This window comes from Hemitrygon akajei, unplaced genomic scaffold (assembly GCF_048418815.1).
Source record: "Hemitrygon akajei unplaced genomic scaffold, sHemAka1.3 Scf000057, whole genome shotgun sequence".
NCBI lineage: Eukaryota > Metazoa > Chordata > Chondrichthyes > Myliobatiformes > Dasyatidae > Hemitrygon > Hemitrygon akajei.
This window is the reverse complement of record NW_027331943.1, coordinates 3,518,964-3,532,229: the sequence shown is the minus strand read 5'-3', so window position 1 is coordinate 3,532,229 and position 13,266 is coordinate 3,518,964. Positions and strand designations below refer to the sequence as shown.

The 13,266-nt window shown below is 39.5% G+C and overlaps 1 long non-coding RNA gene across 1 annotated transcript in view; it reads left to right on the top strand.

Annotated features, from left to right (window-relative positions):
- Positions 1-13,266, top strand: part of LOC140721558 (uncharacterized) — a 33,003-nt gene that overhangs the window by 366 nt on the left and 19,371 nt on the right. The gene's annotated exons all lie outside the window — the stretch shown is intronic.

Here is a 13,266-nt window from a genome sequence, read left to right as displayed (position 1 = left end):
TGGATAAAGCCTGCTTACATTCACTCTATCTATACCCATCATAATTTTATATACCTCTATGAAGTCTCCGCTCATTCTTCTATGCTCCAAGGAATAGTCCTAAACTATTCAACCTTTCTCTGTAACTCAGTTTCTCAAGTCCCGGCAACATCCTCGTAAACCTTCTCTGCATTCTTTCAGCCTTATTAGTATCCTTCCTGTAATTCGGTGACCAGAGCTGCACACGATACTCCAAATTCGGCCTCAACAACCTTATACAACCTCACCATAACATTCCAATTCTTATACTCAATACTTTGATTCAGAAAGGTCAATGTATCAAAAGCTCTCTTTACTACCCTATCTACCCGTGACTCCACTTTTAGGGAATTTTGTATCAGTATTCCTAGATCCCTCTGTTCTACTGCGCTCCTCAGTGCCCCACCATTTACCTTATCTGTTCTACATTGGTTTTACCTTCTGAAGTGCAACACCTCACACTTGTCTGTATTAAACTCCATTTGCCATTTTTCAGCCCATTTTTCTATCTGGTCCAGATCCCTTTGCAAGCTTTGAAAACCTTCCTCACTGTCCACTACACCTCCAATCTTCGTATCATCAGCATCTCTGGCAGGCCGTACCTGGGAATTATTTCCCGTAATAATACCTTCACAACAGTCACAGCAGTATTAATGGTAGTTGGAACAGCTTCAACCCATCTACTAAACACGTCTATAATAACTAAGCAGTATCTATAGCAATGTGCTCTAGGCAATTCAATAAAATCAAATTGTAGACACGAAAAAGTTTCACCCGTCAAGTGAGTTGTACCCGGTGTGCAGGGTACAGGTTACCAACCATTCCCTCCTTTCCCAGATGTGTACAGTTATGTACATAATTGACCAATATTGGTAAAAAACTGTGTAGGAACACAAACCTGTCCCACTGGGTGATCCAAAAACCTAGATCGGGGTCTTTCTGGCACCCCATCTGGGACCACAGTTTGCGCTCCTCCTCAGAGACGTCCCCCTGAAAAGTACGCACCTCCCGCATGTCTGGCAAACCCGTTCTGCTTGAGTCATGGAGGATTGCTTGACGGGAACCCGAGCAGACTACAACTACCAAGGATTGTGCTGCACTTTTCGCTGTCTCATCTGCTAAAGCATTGCCTGTAGTGACCAGGTTAGACATGTGGGTGTGGGCTGTACATTTAATAATAGCCAAAACTCGAGGTAGCTTTAGAGCGGTGAGTAAGTTGTTTACAAAGGTGGCATTACTAATGGGGTGGCCAGAGGAAGTCAGGAATCCCCATGTTCCCAGAGAGCCCCGTAGTCATGTACAATTCCAAACGCATAATGGGAGTCTGTGTAAACGTTCCCACTTTAGTCTGTTGCTGGGATACAGGCACGGGTCAGAGCAAACAGCTCAGCCTTCTGGGCAGAGACAGCTGCTTCAAAAGAGGCCTGCTCAATTACTTCACTGTCCGACACTATCGCATCATTCCCCTGCTGGATCCACAAAAGAGCTTCCATCCTCATAAAATTGCTTCGGGCTAGAGGGGGATATTGCAGAATGGATGGGAGAGTCTGTCCTTCCTTCACGGTGATCCGGACAGGGGGACAGTTGGGGCGACCGACTTCATGGCCTGAATTTGCTCAGAGATGGGGTACAGCATCTTGGGATCGGACAATATTAAAAGTGTGTCTCACCAAATGACCCGCCTTCACCTCAGACTCCTTCCAGTATCGGAGTTGGACCGCAGCCAAGTCTTGCCAGTCTCCCTCAGTGCTGGAGGCTTGTTTCAGCAAGGTGTAGGCAATGAACTCTGGGCTCTTTGGCTTGAACCCAGGGCAAACACTAACAGTGGTATGGGGAACCACCAGTTCTGTCTGTCGCCAAAGGAAATCCGGAAATTCGGCCAGTAATGCACTGCCCACTTTTCCTTTAACTTCTCCAATCACCATGACTGGGAACTTCTGTACCTCGAGGGGTGCATAATATTGACTTTCCTAAGCTGAGCACCCCGTAATGTCACAGCACAGAGTCACGTGGGGGTCGACCACTGGCAGAAGGGGTTCAAACGTAGTGGAGTCCAGATTAACTGCCCACCTCTGGGGGGTCGGAAATTGGGGAGCTATCAGTTGTTCACCTGTCACAGGGTGACACCATTGCCTGTGCAGAGAATCTCAACTTCCAACAGACAGAGCAAGCCTCTCCCTGCTGGATTACTCCCCCGACTGCGGGGTGCTGACTGTAAATGAAACCTCACGCTGGTTCCCGTGGAATTCCACCTCCAGTGGCTGGTTATGTGAATACGTACGTTCCGTGCCTTCGAACCCAGACAGAGTGAATGTTGCGTCTGATAACTGCAATCCCTTTTCTGATACTATTTCCCGATTGAGAGTGGTTGTAGTTGCCCCCATATCAATCATAAATGGAACTGGAATAGCAGCAACTGTCAATATTACATTGGGCTCTTCCTGAGGGGTGGTACTCATGGTAGGAAGCATCCTTGCTTGTCAATTTCTAAACGGGTTGTTGTCCCCACCTGTCCCTTGGTAGGTGGTTGTTCCCATTTCTGATCCGCAGATATAGCCCGCTCGCATCCTTCTTCCCACTGAACATAATCACCTTTAATATTCTTTTCATATCTTTTTATTATTATTATTCAAAAATAGCACAAGTGCATCGAAGTAACAACACTTACAATGCCTCATAAAAGAGGAAATTATCTTGAGGATTGAAAATTTTGTGAATTAAACAAAAAAGAAAAGTGAGGGGAAAAAAGAAGAAACCCATTGGAGGTACAACCCCAGAGCCATGCGTCATACAAAAAGCTTCTAAAAATAAACATCAAACTGCCAAAAAGAGAGAAAAGACGTATCAAAAAAATTTACATTTAGATTGTGGAGGAAATCTATCAGTTAACTGAAATGATAATAGCGAGCAGATGAGCCCCATCTCTTCTCAAAATCAAATAAAGGTACAAAGGTACAAAAATTATGTACCTCCCACATGTCCGGCAAACCCGTTCTGCTTTAGTCATGGAGGGTTGCTTGAAGGGAATGATGGATACCATGGATATTTTGAGGAATTATTCCAAAAAGCATAGTCAATTTATTAGGTTGTAAATTGATTCTGTGCTTTAGAAATTGTTGAAAAGACTGACTTCCAAAACTGTTTTAATATAGAACATGACCTGAACATATGTGTCAGTGTGGCTATCTCATTTTTACATCTATCACAATACTTGTCAACATTGGGAAATATTTTCGCAAGTCTCTCCTTCGTCAAATGGTAATAATGTACAATTTTAAATTGAATCAGTGAATGACTAGCACAGATCGAAGAAGAGTTAACCAGCTTCAGAATCCATGTCCAATCCTCCCATATAAAAGGGAAATTGAGTTCCTTCTCCCAATTCTGTTTAATCTTAAGTTAAGGATGCTTTTCCCTTTGTAATAATAAATTATAAATTCTTCCAATAGAACCTTTCTATGAGGGGTTCATATTCATAATAATATCTAACAAATCAGCCTCCAATATGTAAGGAAAATTATTTAAATATTTTTGTAAAAAAATGTCTAACTTGAAGATATTGTAAAAAATGTGAATATAAGAGAGAATACTTATCAACAAATTGTTCAAAAGACATCTATCTGCCTTCTTTAAATAAATCCAAAAAACAATTAATACCTTTATTTTTCCAAAGTAAAAAAAAATTGGAACGCTCCAAAAAGGTTTAAAAAAGTAATTATGATAAAAAAGTTAAACTTTGTAGTATAATTTAAGATTAAAAAAATTGCGGAACTGGATCCAAATTTGTAAAGAGTGCTTAACCACAGGATATAGGTTTAAATTAGCAACTTTAGATAATTGTATAGGTAGAGTAACTCCTAATAACGAAGTTAAATAAAACTGTTTCACAGCTCTCAGTTCCTGGTCTACCCAGATTGGCTGTTCATTCCTATCAACTCAATATAACCAGAAGGACATACGCTGCGTTAACAGCCCAATAATACATTCATAGATTAGGCAAAGTGAGACCACCATCCTTTTTCAACTTTTGCAAATGACATTTTCCAATTCTTGGTCTTTTATTATCCCAAATAAAAGATAGAATAATAGAATCAATCTGATCAAAAAACTTCTTAGTAAACAATAACAGGAATATTTTGAAATAAATACAAAAATTTTGTTGGGCGGAAGCAGACATTTTGCTTGCTTCTTCTGGAATAATCCCAAAAATTACTGTAAGTGGATTAGTTTGAACATCTACATCTATAACTTTAGATAATATTCCAAACACATCCCTCCAAAAATTGTTTAAACTTACACATGACCAAAACATATGAGTTCGAGTAGCCACTTCTGCATTACATATGTCACAAATAGGGCTTATATTAGAAAAAAGATGCGCCAATTTATCTTTGGACATATGGGCCCTGTGTACTATCTTAAACTGAATTTAGATATGGCGTGTGCAGATAGGTGAATTATTGACTAAATAATAAATTTTACTCCACTGATTATCTGAAAGCTTCCCAGGTGCGTTGAACCCTATCATTAGGCGACATGCCAGCATTCATTAACTGTTTATAAAGGATTGCTATTAATTGTTTTTGAAAAGGTTTAAACTGAAAAATAGCATAAGCCAAATTTAAAGAGCAGGCCGAGGAGTAAATTGGTAAAAAAAATCATGTAAAAAATTCCCAACCTGTAAATATCTGAAAAATGTGTATTAGAGATATCATATTTGTCCATTAACTGTGAAAAAGACATTAAACAGTCTTGTAAAAACAAATCTAAAAAAGTTCACTAAAGGAGGAAAATTGGCTTTATAAAGATCCTGATAGTTTTTAGTAATTATAACGCCTAAATATCTAAAAGAATCCATAACTTTAAAAGGAATATTATCATATATAGAGACAGATTCATTTAAAGGAAGTAATTCACTTTTACTAAAATTTATTTTATATCCTGAAAGGTCTCCAAATTTGTCATATAATTTTAGCAAAGCAGGAATAGATTATTCAGGCTTTGATAAATCAATAAATCATCAGTGTAAAGAGAGATCTTGTGCATGGTCTCATTCACAAAAATCCCATGAATATTTTCAGCTTCACAAAGAGCAATAGCAAGGGACTCTAATCTTAAGTTACATAACAAAGGACGTAATGGACAACCTTGGTTTGTCCCCCATCATAGCTGCAAAAAGGAGACCTACAGTTATTAGTGACAACAGTAGCAATAGGAGCTTTATATATCATTTTAATCCAATTATTAAAATTAATACCAAAACCAAATTTTTCTAAAGTATTAAATAAATATTTCCATTCGATTCAATCAAATGCTTTTTCAGCATCCAAAGATATAAGGCATTGTGGAGTTTTAGAAGAAGGTGAATATATAATGTTAAATAATCTCCGAACATTTGAGAAAGAATAATGACCCTTTATAAAGCCTGTTTGATCTTTAAAAATGATTTTACCCAAAATACTCTCCAACAGATTGGCCATTATCTTTAAGTGAATCTTAGCTTCGACATTCAATAATGAAATAGGTCTGTATGAGGCACAGTCAGAAGGATCTTTATCCTTTTTGACAATTAAAGAAACAGAAGCTTCATAAAAAGTAGAGGGTAAATCACTTTTCACTAAAGATTCTTTAAACATCTCCAACATATATAGAGGAAGCAATTTTCTGAATTTTTTATAAAATTCTACAGGATAACCAGCAAGTCCCAGGGCCTTCACAGATTGCATTGAGAAAATAGCTTTATGAATTTTGGATTCAGTAATTTATGCATCCAGAGTTTTTTGATCCTCAACAGAAATTTTAGGAAAAGCAATCGTTCGTAAAAAAAAACACACATTCATTTCAGAAGAGTCTACTGGACATTGAGATTTATAAAGTTCAGTATAAAAGTCTTGAAAAATCTTATTAATTTCTTCATAATCCCGAGCCAGGGTACCATCTTTTCTACGAATTTTCAAAATTTGCCTCTTGGCTCCAGCTGATTTTAATTGAGCTGCAAGTAGTTTATTATTTTTATCTCCAAACATATAAAATTGGGTCTTTAACTTAAGTAGATAACCTTCAATTGAATGAGTTAATAATAGGTTATATTATGATTGAAGTTCCACCCTTTTTTTAAATGTCAATATTAGGGGAAGTCACATAGATATTATCTAAATCTTTAATTTGTTTTGAAATTTTATCTAATTTTGCTTTAGTCTGTTTTTTAAGTTTAGTTGAATAAGAAATAATCTGACCACATAAAAATGCTTTGAATGTATCCAATATAATTAATTTAGACATACCTCCTATATCATTAAAAAGTAAAAAATTCTTTTATCTGGCTTTCGATAAAACTAATAAAGTCAGAGCTTTGCAATAAAGTCTGAGACATGTGCCATGGTGGACGGCCAAAAATGTCATCGTCAAATTCAAAGGACAAACTCAAAGGCGCATGATCAGGTATAGCAATAGCGTCATATTCACAGTTTTTAACATTAGGCAAAAGACAGGGATCAACTATAATATAATCAATCCTTGAATATATTTTATAAACATGGAAAGAAAAAGAATATTCTCTGTTATCAGGGTGTAAATGCCTCCATAATTCGATCAACCCAAAATTGGTCAAAAAAGAGTTAATAACTGACGCAAAATGATTTGTAAGTTGTTGATTAGTTGAGCTCTTTTCAATCATAGGATTTAAGCAACAGTTAAAATCCCCATCTATTAACAACATATACTCACTTAAATCTGGCAGTAAAGCAAATATTTTTTTTTGAAAAGCAGGATCTCTAAATTAGGACCATACAAATTAACCAAAACAAACTTTCTATTACAAATCACTCCTTTAACAATTAAAAATCTACCATTAGAATCTGACTCAATATCCTCTTGAGTAAATATATTAGATTTAATAAAGATAGACACACCCTTAGTTTTGCTCTGAGAAGTAGCATGGAGTTGTTTTCCATTCCACCAGCGAAAAAATCTATTTTGATCTCCTGCCTTGATATGCGTCTCCTGAGCAAAAATTATATCAGGTTGGAATCGATTAATAATTTGAAGTCTTTTTTGTTTAATAGGATAATTCCAACCACGTATATTCCAAATTATTACATTAATCCATTTAACTGCCATACTATAATTTTATTCTAATTTACTTTATACATGCGCAGAACACATACCAATACGGGATTATCAAAGATGGCAGTGATGAAGAATAAAGTCATATAGAAAACACACATGCTCTGGAACCACCCAATGGGAAAAAACTCCTAACTCTAAACCCACCCACCCTCCCAAAAGCCTGAAAAAACGGCAAGTGAACTAAGATAGATGCGAAGACATGGGCCACTCTGTTGGTCTCGTCTCTGCCTCCCCCCAGCCAGTACATAAAATAAATAAAATGACCTTGCAAGAAAGACAGTAAAGTCTCAACAAAGAAGAGTGTTTACACTCCATCATGTGTTAAACAGAAAAAGAACCAAAATAATATAATCTCTTAGAGAGAAAAACCAGCCCCATCTTAAGTTTAGCTTTAAATCCCTAAGAAAACTTTAAATTCAGTTATAGGGCACTATAATAAAACAGATAAAAAAAGTTAATAGTATACTTAACTGAACTAAATTGATTAAAATATTAATTAGTAAAATCATAGTAACTTAACCCTACCAGATAAATATATAAAAAGAAACCCTGTTGGTAGAAAAAAAACTACCAGTTAGTAATTTAAGAAACAACAATAAAATCAAACCAAATATTAGATAAAAGGAACAAATCCTTTTATCCTCTTTTCTCAGTCAAATATGTAATTAACCATTTAAACATCAAACTTGATCCGTAAATCTTCTTTCCAAAAAAAAATCCAATAGGATGTAATGATGAGCAGGCTTTCTTTTCTTTTTTTATTAATCTGTCAATGAAATATCCAAATAGCCTTCATATATCTTCTTTTCGTAGTGTGAGTAATATACAGATAATCAAACAGCTTTTCAGATAGTTCATTCAGTAGTAACGTCAGTGGCGGTGACAGGTATAACCTGGACAAAATCCAGCTCGACTTTTGGGTCAAAGAAAGTACGTGGGGAAGAATTAGGAGGAAAAACTTTCATTCTTGTCATGTAACTCAAAGAGGGAAATATTTTCTTATCATATGCTTGTTTCATTACCAAAGCAAATCTTGCTCTTTGTTCCATTACTTCTTTTGGATAATCTTCATAAAAACGGAGCTCAGACTCATTGAATCTGAAAACTCTGTTTTCTTGCCTGTCGCATTATTTGATCTTTAATTTTAAAGTGATGAAAACAAGCCAAAATAAATCTGGTCCGGTTGAGTCTTTAAATTTCGAAATGGACAGCCTGTGTGCTCTTTCAATAGCAGGTAGCTGTGATGAAATAGTCAGAAATAGATCATGAAAGAGCTTACCAAAGTAAACCATTAAGTCTCCATTTTCAGCTCCTTACTGCAATCCAACGATTCGTATGTTGTTTCTGCGTGACTTAGTTTCCAAATCAATAATCTTATTAACGATATTTTTGCAAACGGGTTGTAGTTGCAGACAGTTTTTGCTTAGTTGACTTCAATTCCTCTTCATGATTAGTAACTTGAGTTTCCATATCTTTAAGGTTTCCCAGAAATAAGTTCATTTCATTATATTCTTTTCCAGTTGATCTTTAATTGCTTTATTCTGATCTTGAATTGATTTCAGTGTCGGAACGATATCTTCAGCCCATGATGGCATTTCATCAGATCTTTCCTTCGGCGTCTTTCCTTTTTCATTACCTTTGTCAGTAGGTTCATGCAGATTCTTCCCACTTCTCGTAGACATAGTGTTACGTAACCCCGTAACCAGGTAACTTACCAGCAAAGATAGATGGATCAGCTGAGTTGGATGCTACTATTTTCAAACGTTTTATTCAAAAAGGGCACAAACGTATGGTTAATACAAAACATTCAGATCATATACATCATTAAAACTCAATCTAAAACACCGGTGTAATAATAATCAATCAGAAATAAGCTCTATAGTTGTCTAGGGGTAATACTGAGTCCAATTGAAATATAAAGAGTCACTCAGAAGTTTGCAGGCTTTTCCCTTTTGGGAACCGCTGGGGTTTTCACGTTGTAGAGAGAGAGAGAGATGATTTAGAAAAGATAACCACTTGCCCGTCATCTTGGCAGAGCAAATCCTTGGAAACAGGGGAGCAGACTTCCCCGTTGGTAGTTAAAAACAGTTTTTCGTTGGTTCTAGCCACAGATTCGAAATTCGGAATCTAACGCACGTGGCTTCCTTCAAAATGCCTTCCCGCTCCCACGGGAATTGATATCGTGCTTCCTTGGTGTCTCCTTGGTGCGTCTGAGGGTTCCCCCCCCCCCCCCAGACCCTCCTTTATACTTCTTCACGGGATCGCAGGTGTCAATCAAGTTGCAGGTAATGCGATCTCTCTCTCAACCAGCCCACTTTGCCCGAGGGCTTTTCACGTGGTCTCCATGAGACAATAGTCAATGTCACTTTTATTCTGCTTCTTGGGAGAACGTGGTCGTGGTCTCTCTCTCTCTCCCATTTTCCTGTGTCTATTCAGCACGTCTCTTCCTCTTTTGGGTCAGCTGACCCCCCCTTGACTGGGGTTCTTGAGATTCTCACAAAGGAGGGGGCCGACGGCATAACAATAGACATATCACTCCCCTTCAAGAATCAGCAAATTTAAACTGTGAGCAGGAGAGAAAACTAAGAGTAGCACAGAATTAGTGCTACTCCATCGACAGACAGAGGGAGTTTCCATTCACCTGTACTATTAGTTCCCTTCGGGGTTGATTGGCATTCGAAAGCCCTGTTCCAATGATATGTCAAAGCTCGTTGCATTCGATTTTGGTCATTGTCAGGCCAATCCATATTATTTGTTAATGATGTTGGCTAACTTAGTTGGTAAGCATTGGAGCAGTAGGGCATTAAATTGGGGAGACAGCTTCCCATCATTAAAGGCTTGGTCTCCTGCGGAAGTGCTTTAGCAGGCCACAAAACTCATACAGGGTCGATATGCCAGACACGGGTTCGGGATCCCGTGTTTCCCTATCAGTTCTAACTTTAGACTGGCATTCCTGCCCTTCTCTCCTATGTAGGCCAGCTTTGGTTTGCTTACGTTGTTTTTCCTGCTGTCGTTTTTGGCGCCCATCCATCCATTCACGCTCTGTTTTTAACGTCTCCCAACCTTTGGTGTTCCTTCTGCAGTACGTACCTCTATCCTAGTGGTCGCCAACCTGTCGATTCTGATCGATTAGTCTACCTTTGAGACTTTCCCAGTAGATCCCGAAAAAAAAGAAAAATAAATACACAAATACTGTTGAGAGATTGTTTCTGGATTGTGGGGTTTTAGTTCCATTCTTTCTACATGCGTGTAACTACACAGTGTCCCCAACCACTGGGCCGCGAGGAAACAACATGAGTCAGCTGCACCTTTCCTCATTCCCTGTCAGCCCACTGTTGAACTTGAGTGCACGCGAGGTCATCAGTCGCCTAACCGCAGTGACACCCTCATGTCAGAGATCACCAGTTGGCCTCGGGCGGCCGGTGGGAAGTGCCGTCACTACTGGCCTGGAGTGCTGCCTCTAAACCTGTTTAGCACACTGAATGTTCGTGGGGAATCCGGTGCTAAAATATTCGCAGACGACCTAATTCGGGCTCAGCGTTTCGTAGGTATCAGAGCAGCTACCGTGCTGTGATCTACTGAAACAAACTTTTGTCGGCTGATAGGTCCTACCAGGGGGGGCGGGCTCGTGCCCTGTCACACTCCTTGCTCGGTTGGTCACTCTCTCCGGACTGTGACTGCCGCGGCCCCGGCACAGGGACCTCCGGCCCTGACATTGTCCTCTCACCCGACCCACGACCAACCAAACCAAGCCAAGGCATCTGGCGGTGGGCGGGCAGGAGGCTGTCCAATGAGGCAATGAAGCCCTCAAAATCGCTTCGGTACCCCGAGTCCAAGCACCCTGCACTTAAATACAAATGTGTTGAGTTTTTTCAGTGGAGAAAACGTGAGTAGCGCGGGACAGAAGCTAAGTGCCGAGAACCACAACAACGAAATTACGGAATAGACTGGACATAAGGAGCCTGCTTCGAGTATCGCTGTATTCCTATCGTGTTTAACACCCCCACCCACCCTATCCCCCGTCGGCTGGTCCACAAGAATATTGTCAATATTAAACCGGTCTGCGGTGCAAAAAAAAGGGCGGGTGCCCCAGTGTTTATACATTATTTCTACTTCCAGGTTGTGGGGTTTTACTTCCGGTCTTTTCTGCCCTGGTGCGCATGCGTGTAGCTAATTGATCTGGGTCGATCTTGCATTTTACTAAGGCCAAGGTAGGGGATCTTGGGCTTAAAATGGTTGGTGACCACTACTCTATCCCTTTATCTCATGCATTATTCCTCCAACTTGCTGATAATATACTGTTCCACTTTAAAGGTATGTCACGTCCGGAATTTTTTCCAGTTAACCGAGGATTTCCTTCCACGCCACTGTGTGGTGTTGGGAAATCATGTACAAGGCAAGTTACAGCCGTAGTTTGCCATTGCCTTCTGCTGGGTGAGTTGTTTTGTTGACCAGCTCTAACCCAGCACAGATGAAAGTGTGCAAGGGAGTCGGCTGGATTCGAACTCGGGACCTCTCGCCTCGAAGTCCAACGCTGAAGCCACTATGCCACCAGTTGCATAGCCGGCAAAGTTTCGCTTTACGTCTGCCTTTTCCTTCCATTCCCTTTTCAACAATTTCCACTTATTTCCTCAGTTCTTTTTCCAAATCAAATTTACTGCTTGTTCTCATGAGTAATAACCCAGGCTCCTGCACCCTCCCCCATCCGTGGCCACATTTTGTTCCCCAATTTCTTATTCAGCACTGCACTCAACATTCACAAATATTTTTCCTTGTCTGGAGAACTCTCACACAAATTGTGTCGGGCTGCTGCTGGCCCACTTGTATCAATCGACTGCAATTGACCGATGGTCTCTAAGTAATTTATTGGGCTCAAAGCCTCCTGCTCAATTAACAATGAGATAAATTTACCCGGCTGGCACCTCCTGCTTAAATGATGAATTTACCTGGCATGTCTGCCTCCTGGCCACTTAGTAAAATTTTGCCTACCTTATACAAATCTCCCAACAATTTCTTTCCCGATCCTGTCAAGGTATGTGATCAGCCTTGGGTGAGGCACCGTATGTCCAAAGGAACTAACGGTGAGTGACAAATTTAAAATACCCATTGGGCTTCCGTTCTGTCTCCGCAGTCCCCAGAGTGGTCCAGCTGCTTACTCAGCCCGTCTGCTTGGCACTCCCTATATTGGGACCCTGTTCGTGATGCCAAATGTTAAAGGTGAATCTGAATAAAACTCAGGAGACCAGCTTCTTATCGACACCATGGTTTATTGTGCATTCAAATGCCTGCAGGAGTTTGAGTCCCAGTTGTCAAAGGGAAGGCACGTAAGCACTGCCACCTTCTGACAAGTCGAATGACTTGGGTTACAGCCGTATATTTATACATAGTACATCCCATACATTAATATTGCAAGTTGTTATTTGAACTGGCACGCCCACTAAGTGTGTTGGTGCAAAACTTAATTACTTAGATAACAGAGTTTGCTAAATGGTTTTAATTATAGATGGATGTACTGTCCAGTCCTTATCAGTTATTCCCTTTGCAAGGCCCTGACTTAATTACAAACAGATGTTCATTCCTGTCCTTATCAGTGAGTCCTCCTCCCTTTACTCAAACGAGGATACAATGTATAATAATATCAGCTCTCAATGTGTCTCTCTGCAAGCCACAGAGAACTGGTAATGAGTCTGTCTTAGCTAAACGCTGAAGACTGAGTTCACTTCAGTTCAAAATTCCTATTCACTCCCAATTATTCTTTTAGCCAGAGGTTACACAGGTTCAAAATGAATTTTTTTATATACCCTCAATTCGTCAGGAGGGTTCAGGGGAAATATTTATGCCCAATATAGAAACTGGTGTTACCTGTGTGTATTCTGGCAATGCAAGAGGTGCTGGAGAATTTGTAAGTGGGAAGAAGTGGAGTAATATTTGCAAATCTGACTTTTTAAAGCATAGTTTAGCAAGCAAACCACATATGGACAATATGCAAAAGCTTTGGTGAGAAAATCCTTCATTATCCGTTACAGGCCCGCTACATAGGTTGTGTGAGAGTGCAGATGAACTCGATCAAACCCAGGGGAGATCAAAGTACTTATCAACAGTGATTTGCTAGCCGTGAAA